A 10,000-nucleotide genomic window follows, 5' to 3' on the forward strand; every position below is an offset into this window, starting at 1 on the left:
GCTCAGTTTATACAAAAACAAAGCAAAACCCCTATGTTATAAGAACAATGAACACTCTAACATAACTAATACTCAAATATATACCACCGACAGCTCACACAACATTCATTCAACACAGTTGCAACCCATTAACACCATACAAACCACACATCACATACAGTACAGAGTCACTGTCTGATAGTGAAACACATAGCACCAGTCACATAGCACATATGAACCATATTCATTACTCAACCAAATAACACAACAGACACATAGCACATAATTTACACAACAGAGAAAACACTAAAATAGCACAAGAAACAACGAGCCAAACTTTTATATCAAAGCAGAACTGATGCAGTATACAAACACAGGTCTACATTCCAGAAAAACACAATGCTGCACACCAATCAAGAACAAAGAGAAGCACCTGGTGATGCAGTAGAAACTAGTATGAAACTATCAAATAATAATAATAATAATAATAATAATAATAATAATAATAATGATAATAACGATGATGATTATAATTATAATAATAAAGATTATAACTGTAATAATAACAATTTTCAAATTTTGGCACAAGGCTAGTATTTTTAGGGGAGGAGGCATGTCAATTACTGGTATTATCCTTTTATCCAGAAAGATGAAAGGCAAAGTTGATGCCAACAGATTTTGAACTCAGAACATAATGAGTTGGAAGAAATACCATTTGGCGTCGGAAGGAATAATAATAATTGTAATTCTTTCAGCTAAATGCACAAGGCCTAAATTTTGTGGGGAGGGGGCTATTTGATCACATCAACCCCAGTGTGCAACTGGTGCTTATTTCATCGACCCCAAAAGGATGAAGGGCAAAGTTAGCATCAGTGGGATTTGAAATCAGAACATAAAGACAGACAAAATGCCTCTAAACATTTTGTCCAGCATTCTAATGATTCTGCCAGCTTGCTGCCGTAATAATGATACTGATTTATTTGATTATAAGGCACAAATGTTGTTGTGTGGTAAGAAGCTTGCTTCCCAACCACATGGTGCCAGGTTTAGTTCCACTGCATGGCACCTTGACAAAGTTTCTTCAATTATAGTATTGGGCCAACCAAAGCCTTTTGAGTGAACTTGTGAGTAGACAGAAACTGAGAGAAGCCCATTATATATGTGTGTGTGTGTGTTTGTCTCCGACCACCACTCGACAACTAGTGTTGGTGTGTTTACATTCCCATAACTTAGTGGTTTGGCAAAAGAGACTGATATAATAAGTACCAGGCTTTAAAAAAATAAGTACTGGGCTTCATTTGCTTGACTAAAATTCTTCAAGGTGGTGCCCCAGCATGGCCAAAGGGAATGCAAGGAAGATTTAAGATAGAAAATTCTAAAGATGATAATCATGAATATGACAGTCAATAGGTGGATGTAATTAAAGAAATATAAGCAATAGAAGATATCCATATGAATCAACGTACATGACAGGCTTCTTTCAGTTTTTGTCTATCAAATCCATTCACAAGGCTTTGGTGAGGCTGGGGCTCTAGTAGAAGACACTTGCCCAAATTCCCAGGCAGTGGGACTGAACCTAAAATGATGTAGCTGTGTGTCTGGGAAGTAAACTTCTTAACTACACAGCTATGCCTGCACCTATCAATAAAATACACAGACACAATAAAAATGGACACTTACATCAGTATAACTCATCATCATCATCATCATTTAAAGCCCGTTTTCCATGCTGGCATGGGTTGGACATCAGTGAAAGAAAGATACATATGTAGCAGCCACTGTAATTACAAAGATTAGAAGAATATTCTTAGGGAACTGTTTCTCTCCACTCCATTTTTGTCTGGTCCTATTACGTTTAACCAGCATCTTAACTAGACTGGAGTTTGATACAAATGCTTTGGGAGGATAATCAACCATCTTTTGTATAGGGACACATTCAACTGTTTTACAAGTAATAAACAACTAGAAACACTGCAGCAAACAGTACACAGATATAGCATTGGAATTAATATGAAATTTAGTTTCAATATACAAGCCCAGGAAATCTTTAAGGGAGTAAAATTAATTAAGAACATTAATACCATGTTAAATAATGTAACAGAAATAAAAGAATTAAGCCAAACACAGACTTATTAGTACTTAGGAATCGATGAACTAGAAAGAGTAAATGCAGTTAAAATAAAAGAAAAGGTTAGAAAGAAATTTATAGATGCTTTAGGTTAATAATTAAAACAGAGCTAAATGCAAAAAAAAAAAGAAAAAGGACAATATAATAGGCATCAGTACTTTAGTTGACTTAGAAATGAATTATTGTGATAATATTCTCAACTGGATGTTAAACACAAAAACAAGAAAACTAACAATTGCATTTTGAATTTGCTTTTTACCAAAAATCTAACATAGAAAGATTATTTTTTTTGTCACATGAATGGTTATGTGGTTAAGAAGCTTACTTTCCAAAAGAGAAATAGTGGGAGGTTTTCAACTAGAAAACTATAATAAAATATTCACTACAGGACAAAAAAGCATGTAGTGTAAATAACAATGGAAAACTAATACTGATAGTTACAAAGCATGAAGAAAGCATAAAACTGTTTTTTCTTTTCAAGGAAGCCAATAAATGCAAAACAGATACTCTTGGGGAGAAAAGAGAAATAACACCAAGAATTATAAAAAGCTAAAAACTAAGATAAAAATAAGGTTAAATAATGCCATACAAAGGAAATGGCAAAAAAAAGCCCCTGCATGGCTAATACTTAAAAATAGCTGAACAGGGTGAGAATAGACAAAGAAAATTGCAACACTGGTTAAGAAGCATAGGACTTAAAGAAGAAACTGATCCAGAAACCACAAAAATGTATATGAATATAGGAGTGGCTGTGTGGAGACACAGGAGTGGCTGTGTGGAGGTGCAGGAGTTGCTGTGTGGTAAGTAGCTTGCTTCCCAACCACATGGTTCCGGGTTCAGTCCCACTGTGTGGCACCTTTGGTAAGTGTCATCTACTGTAGCCTCAGGCTGACCAAAGCCTTGTGAGTGGATTTAGTAGGCGGAAATTGAAAGAAGCCCATCATATATATATATATATACACACACACACACACACACACACACACACACACACACACACACACACACACACACATATATATATATATATATATATATATATATATATATACATATATAATATATATGTGTGTGTGTATATATTTTCGTGTGTGACTGTTTGTCCCCCCCCCCCACCACCATTGCTTGACAACCGATGCTGGTGTGTTTACGTCCCTGTAACTTAGCAGTTTGGCAAAAGAGAGCAATAGAATAAGTACTAGGCTTACAAAGAATAAGTCCTGGGGTTGATTTGTTCGGCAAAAGGCGGTGCTCCAGCATGACCACAGTCAAATGACTGAAACAAGTAAAAGAATAAAAGAATATGGAGTAGAATCTATTAAGTAACTGCAGAATGTGGAGGTTGGGAACGAACAACGAACCACAGTTTTTTAACTGCCCAGTTTTAGCCAAAAAAGAATAGATCTAAAGTCAAGAAAAAATTTAGATTTACACACTGGAAGTTACATAAATACTTGCTAAAAAGAGGTAATATAAACAAATAGCAAGTGAAAGGATCTCAGAAACTGACAAAGCAGCCCTAACCCTGGATGAGTCCATACTTATAAATACCGGCAGATCAGGGCTAATTGGTTGAATATTGTTGTCAAAGACCACCAGGAAAAAGAAAGTGCCCGCTAATCAAAGTATCAGTTCGAATAGGTGATAATAATGTATCTGTCAAAGAAATTGAGTAATTATCTAAATATGAAGATCTGGAAATAGCAATAACTGGAATGTTGGGACTTATAAGAAAAACAATCCTTATAATAATAATAATAAGTACCTTGGGAATGTTTAAACAACATATAGATAAAAAAAAAAGGGACTTACAAATGTGCATGGCATAGAGAAAATAGCATTAGTAGGCATTGCACACATATTACACATTGCGCAGAACACTGTCGGTACAAGAGAAAACACAAAAGCCTAAAGAAAACACTGCTGATACCCAAGGCCCACAGAATTGTGTGCTTGGTAGTGTAGTCAAAGCGTGCAATAAAAATAAGACTACTGAATAATAATGATAATAATAATAATAATAATAATAATAATAATAATAATAATAATAATAATAATAATAATAACAACAATAAGTAATAATAAGAATGATAACAATAAATAATAATAAAAATGATAGTAAATAATAATAATAAAAATGATGGTTTCAAATTTGGCACAAAGCCAGCAATAATTATAATAATAATAGTAATTCTTTATCATCTTTTCTTCTTTTTCCTCTTTCATTATTTATTTATTTCTCATTGTTGTTGTTGCTACTATTATTAATATGATGAGCTGGCAGATTTCTTAGCACACTAGAAAAAAAAATGCTTAGTGGCATTTCCTCCATTTTTACCTTCTGAGTTCAAATTCTGCTGAGATTCATCCTTTTGGGATTGATAAGTACCAGTAAAACACTGGTATATATGTAATTGACTTACCCTCTCCTCCAAAATTGCTGTCAAAATTTGAAACCATTATTATCATCATTATCATTATCATCATCATCATCATCATCATCATCATCATCATCATTATTATTATTATTATTATTATTCAGTAGTTTTATTTTTATAACGTGCTTTCACTTCACTACCGAGCGCAGCTCTGTGTGCCTTGGGTATGTGCTTAATATGAATAGGAGTAACTAAAGGATTAGCAGGAATAAAATTTTCAGCATCACCCAATATATTTGGAAACAACAATCTTAATTCAATTAAAGCAAATAATATTACAAGAAACCCTAAAATATCTTTATAGCTATGATAATGATGAAAAGGAATTTTATCTAAATCCCTATTTAATCCTAATGGATTACTTGAACCTTTCTCATGCAAAAACAAAAAATGTAAAATAACCAACCCTGTGGTGCTCTTATGTTTACTGTATTGAAAGTGTTTTGCGTAGAATGTGTGCAGTACCCAGTAGTGCAATTTTCTGTATGTTATATATATTTGTAAGTCCTGGTATTTTTGTTATGTATTTGTCTGAATATTTTTTTATTATACCTAAGTACCTATTATGATAGGAATTGTTTCTGTTTTTAGATTCCACATTCGAGTTATCTCTATTTCCAGGTCTTTGTATTTTGAAAGTTTTTCCATTTCTTTTAGAGAAACGTTGTCATCTGCTGGTATTGATACATCAATTAGAAAGCATTTTTTTTCTTCATGATCTTTGACAACTATATCTGGTCTATTTGCCTTAATTTCTCTATCTGTGTGTATTGGCATATCCCAGAGTATGGTTGCTTTCTCGTTTTCTGTGACCTTTTCTGGCGTGTGTTTATACCATCTTTTTTCTGTTGTTATTCCATAATGTTGGCATAGCTTCCAGTGTATATAGGTCCCAGCTCTGTCGTGTCTGTGAATATATTCCTTCTTAGCCAGGACTGGGCAGCCAGAGATATGATTTATTGTTTCTTGTCGATCTCCACATATTCTACAGTTACTTGTTATATTTCTTTTCATTATGTGTTTTTGGTAATTTCTGGTGGGGAGGCTTTGGTCTTGTGCAGCAATTAAAAATCCTTCAGTCTCTGCTTTGAGTCCTGAGCTTCTCAGCCATTGCTGGGATTTTTCTCTGTCTATTTCTTTCGCATTTAGTTTAGCCCAGTATTTACCATGTAGGGGCTTTTCTTGCCATCGTTTTATCATGGTCCGTTGCTGTTCTAGTTTTAGTTTGGATTTCATTTGTTTTATAGCTTTTGTTGTTTCTTCTTCTTCTTCTTCTTCGTATTTGTTAGGTAGATTGATTTCTTGTTTGTATTTGTCAGCTTCCTTAAATACTGAAAACAGTTTTTTGTTTTGCTCGTGTTTTGTGGCTATTTGTATTAGTTTCCCTTGCTTCTGGAGTAGGTATTTTTGCAGTCCTATGGTGGTTATTTTATAATAGTTTTCTAGCTGTATAAGACCCCTGCCACCTTCTGTGTGTTGCATATATAGCCTTTCTATGTCAGATTTTGGGTGGTGCATCCTATATCCTGTCATTATTTTTCTTGTTTTCCTGTCTATTTTACATAGTTCGTTTAGTGTCCAGTTAAGGATGTTGTATTATTATTATTATTATTATTATTATTATTATTATTATTAAAGTGACAAGCTGAAAGAATCATTAGCACACTGAATGAAATGCTTAACGGTATTTTGTTTGTTGTTCTGTTCTGAGTTCAAATTCCACTGAGGTCGATTTTGCCTTTCATCCTCTTGGGGACGATAAAATAAGTACCATTTGAAGGCTGTGGTCAATGTAATCAACTAATCTCCTCCCCACTAAAATTGTTGATTGAAGATATTGTGTCTACCAGGGGTTTGTACTGTTTGTCAAGTCACAACAAGGACCTCAGACAGACAGTACTTTATGCAATATGCATGCAGTTCCAAGTAATGCTGACTTTTGCAATACATCTAGATTGTAGGGTATTTCTAAGGATTTCAGATGTTTTTTCAGATTGGGTGGTATTGAACCCAATGCTCTGATGACAATAGGGATAACCTTTATGTTTGGCTCTCATAGCTGCCACATCATAGTGACCTCAATTCTCAGGTCTCCATATTTGTAAACCTTTACTCTTTCTTTCATGATGATATGTTGATCTCCTAGCACTGCTACACTGATTATTAAGCACTCTTGTTTATCTCTCCTAAAGGTTACTATATCTGGCCTTCAGTGCTCTAACACCTTGTCTGTCTGGAAGTCAAAGTCTCAGAGGATTTTTGCCTTCCCTTTTTCGTCCGTTACCTTTTCCAGTGTATGTTGGTACCAAACACCTATAACCTCATATCCATACTTATGGCATAGTAACCAGTGGAAGTTTCGGGCTACTTGTCGTGTCTACACTTGTACTCTTTTTGTACAAGACTTTCACTTGCATTAACAATGTAAGTCATGCATTCAACCATCTTTCCACACATTCTGCAGAGGTCCAATGCACTTGTGTGGTATATATTCTTGTTCACCGAGTTGGTATACAATGCCTGGTTCTGGGCAGTGATGATTAGGCTTTCAGTATTCTTTTTTAGGCCACCCTTGTTGAGCCACCTCCATGATGCTTCCTGGTCTTTTAATTTGTTGGTTTTACAGTGGAACAGACCATATAATTCCATACAAAGTAGGGTTTCTTCTCTCTTATCAGCTGTTCTTGATTGGAATTCATGAGCATTCTCATGCCCATTTTTGTTAACTCCTTTTGTACTAGCAGCATACTGCAGTAGGTCTTGTTTGTTGCTTACCAAATATTCTACCATGTTTCTTCTTTCACTGTTGATGCACTCCCGGATGCTAATTAGCCCATGCTCACCTTTACCTTTCTTCATGTAGAGCCTGTGTACATTTTGCCTTAGGGTGGAGGGCACCATGTATTGTTATTGTCTTTCAGGTAGTTCGATTGAGTTGGTCATTCTCCACTTGTGTCTATTTGGATGGGCACACTATAGTGGACTACAGCATTAGCCCATATGTTGATGGCAGTCACAAGGTTCCTTGATTTGAGTTTTGATTTCAAGAGCAGTTTGAGGTACTTGAAATATGCAGTGATGACCTTGTCTTTCATTTCTTTGTGCAAGGTATTGTTCAGCTCCAAGATCCCAAGGCACTTGTACCTTGATGGGTACAGCCCATATACTACGGAAAGCACTCACCATCTAAAATGGAATAAATGTGGTGATAATTTTAACATGTATAACAAAACAAAAATTCCCTTGCTACGCTTGGCCTCCAGAGAATGCCTGGTGCTAAGGCAGCTGAAATAAAGTTATAATGAAAGGAAACCATAAATAACAATAATAATAATAATAATAATAATAATAATAATAATAATAATAGCAACAACAACAACAACAACAACAACAACAACAACAACACAACAACAACAATAATAACAATAATAATAATAATAATAATAATAATAATAATAATAATAATAATAATAATAATAATGATAATAATAATAAGCCAGTAATTTTGGGAGTAAAATGGTTAGTCAATACCTCAGTACTTCACTGGTACTTTGTTTTATCAACCTCAGAGGAGTTGAAAATTAAAGTTGTCCTCTACAGGATTTAAACTCAAAAAATTTAAGAGCTAGAATTTAAGAGCTTTTAATGGTTCTATCAGTCCACCCCTGATTTCAAATTTAAGCACAATGCTGGGAATTTTGGGATAAATACCCTTGTTTCTAATAGTTGACTGGTACTTTATATTATCGACCCTGTGGTCATAAAGAGCAAATTTGATCCCAGCAGAATTTATTGCCAGTTAATTTTTCTGACACACAAACAATTACATTAGATCTTTATTCAATTTTTATCTTTTACTTATTTCAGTCTAAGACTGTGGTCATGTTGGGGCATTGCCTTGAAGAAATTTTTGACCAACAAATCAACCCCAGTACTTTTTTAAAGCCTGGTACTTATTTTATCAGTCTCTTTGCTGAACTGCTAAGTTACAGGGATGCACATGTACGAACACCAGTTATCAAGCAGTGGTTGTTTGTTAGAAAAATTAACTTGCAATAAATTCTATTGGGGTCAACTTTGCCCTCTATCATGACAGGCGCAATAATATAAAGTACCAATCAAATACTAGAAACAAGGGTATTGCTCTCAAAATTTCCAGCGTTGTGCCTAAATTCGAAATCAATGATGGACTGATATAATCATAAAAGCACCAGAAAAAATTGCTATGCCATATTTGTTCCAGCTCTTAAATTTTTTGAGTTCAAATCCTGTAGAGGACAACACAGACACAGACACAGACACACACACACACACATATATATACAATGGGTTTCTTTCAGTTTCTGTCTACCAAATCCAACCACAAGGCTTTCGTTGGCCTAAGGCTATAGTAAAAGACATTTGTTTGAGGTAATATACAGTGAGACTGAACCTAAAACCATGTAGTTGGGAAGCAAACAACTTAAGACAGAGCCATCAATATAAATATCAAGATATTTAATGTATATTACACTATAAATTCATATTTATAGCAATATTCTTAGTGCAATAACAAGAGTTAAATTCTAAGCTGCTGAGCATAATGATATAGTAGGAATGTAATATGCAGTTTTTACAACACATAGTAGAGTATGGTACTTTATAAGTAATTAAGATATGCACTTCCTACACAAGTAAATTATGTTAGTTTTTTCTTTCTGTGGATTCATTCACATTTTTGGGTGTTTCAAATGCAAGCAAAATATCTGCATGTTAAAACACCCATGTGCTTATGAATTTGCGAGTGTGTGTGTGTCCACACACACACGTGTATATATGTTTGTATGCATGTGCATGGGCATGGGCATGTGTATAAATTATATATCCATATAGTGACATTTATATATATATACATTCACGCTGAAATAATTATACATATATATGTGTGTGTGTGTGTGTGTGTGTGTGTGTGTGTGTGTCTATATATATATATCTCCTTGTTTGTATGCGTGCATGTATATGCATGTGTACAAATTATATATGTATATAGGTATATGTGTAAATATATATTGTATGCATATAGTTACACATTCATATTGAAATAATTATACATATTTATGTGTATATACATATATATATATATACATATGTGTATATATTAATATATATATATATATATATGTGTGTGTGTGTGTGTGTGTGTGTGTGTGTGTGTGTATATATACATTTGAAGATATATATATATATATATATATATATATATACATATATATGTATATATGTATGTATATATATATGTATGTATATATATATGTATGTATGTATGTATGTGTATATACGTATATGCATACACAAGTGTAGAATTTTCTTAGAGTATCATATTTGTCAACGGATGTGTGACACTGTCATAATGTACTAGGGAGTGGTTTCCTGTTAACTTCTCCTAGTAGACAAGAAGACTTAAGCTTTTAGGAGA

The 10,000-nt window shown here is 33.9% G+C and overlaps 1 protein-coding gene across 2 annotated transcripts in view; it reads left to right on the forward strand.

The window, feature by feature from the left end:
- The window catches only part of LOC106871048 (hemicentin-1), a 354,534-nt gene that overhangs the window by 23,910 nt on the left and 320,624 nt on the right, over positions 1–10,000 (forward strand). The gene's annotated exons all lie outside the window — the stretch shown is intronic.

This window comes from Octopus bimaculoides, chromosome 2 (assembly GCF_046866305.1).
Source record: "Octopus bimaculoides isolate indiv1 chromosome 2, ASM4686630v1, whole genome shotgun sequence".
NCBI lineage: Eukaryota > Metazoa > Mollusca > Cephalopoda > Octopoda > Octopodidae > Octopus > Octopus bimaculoides.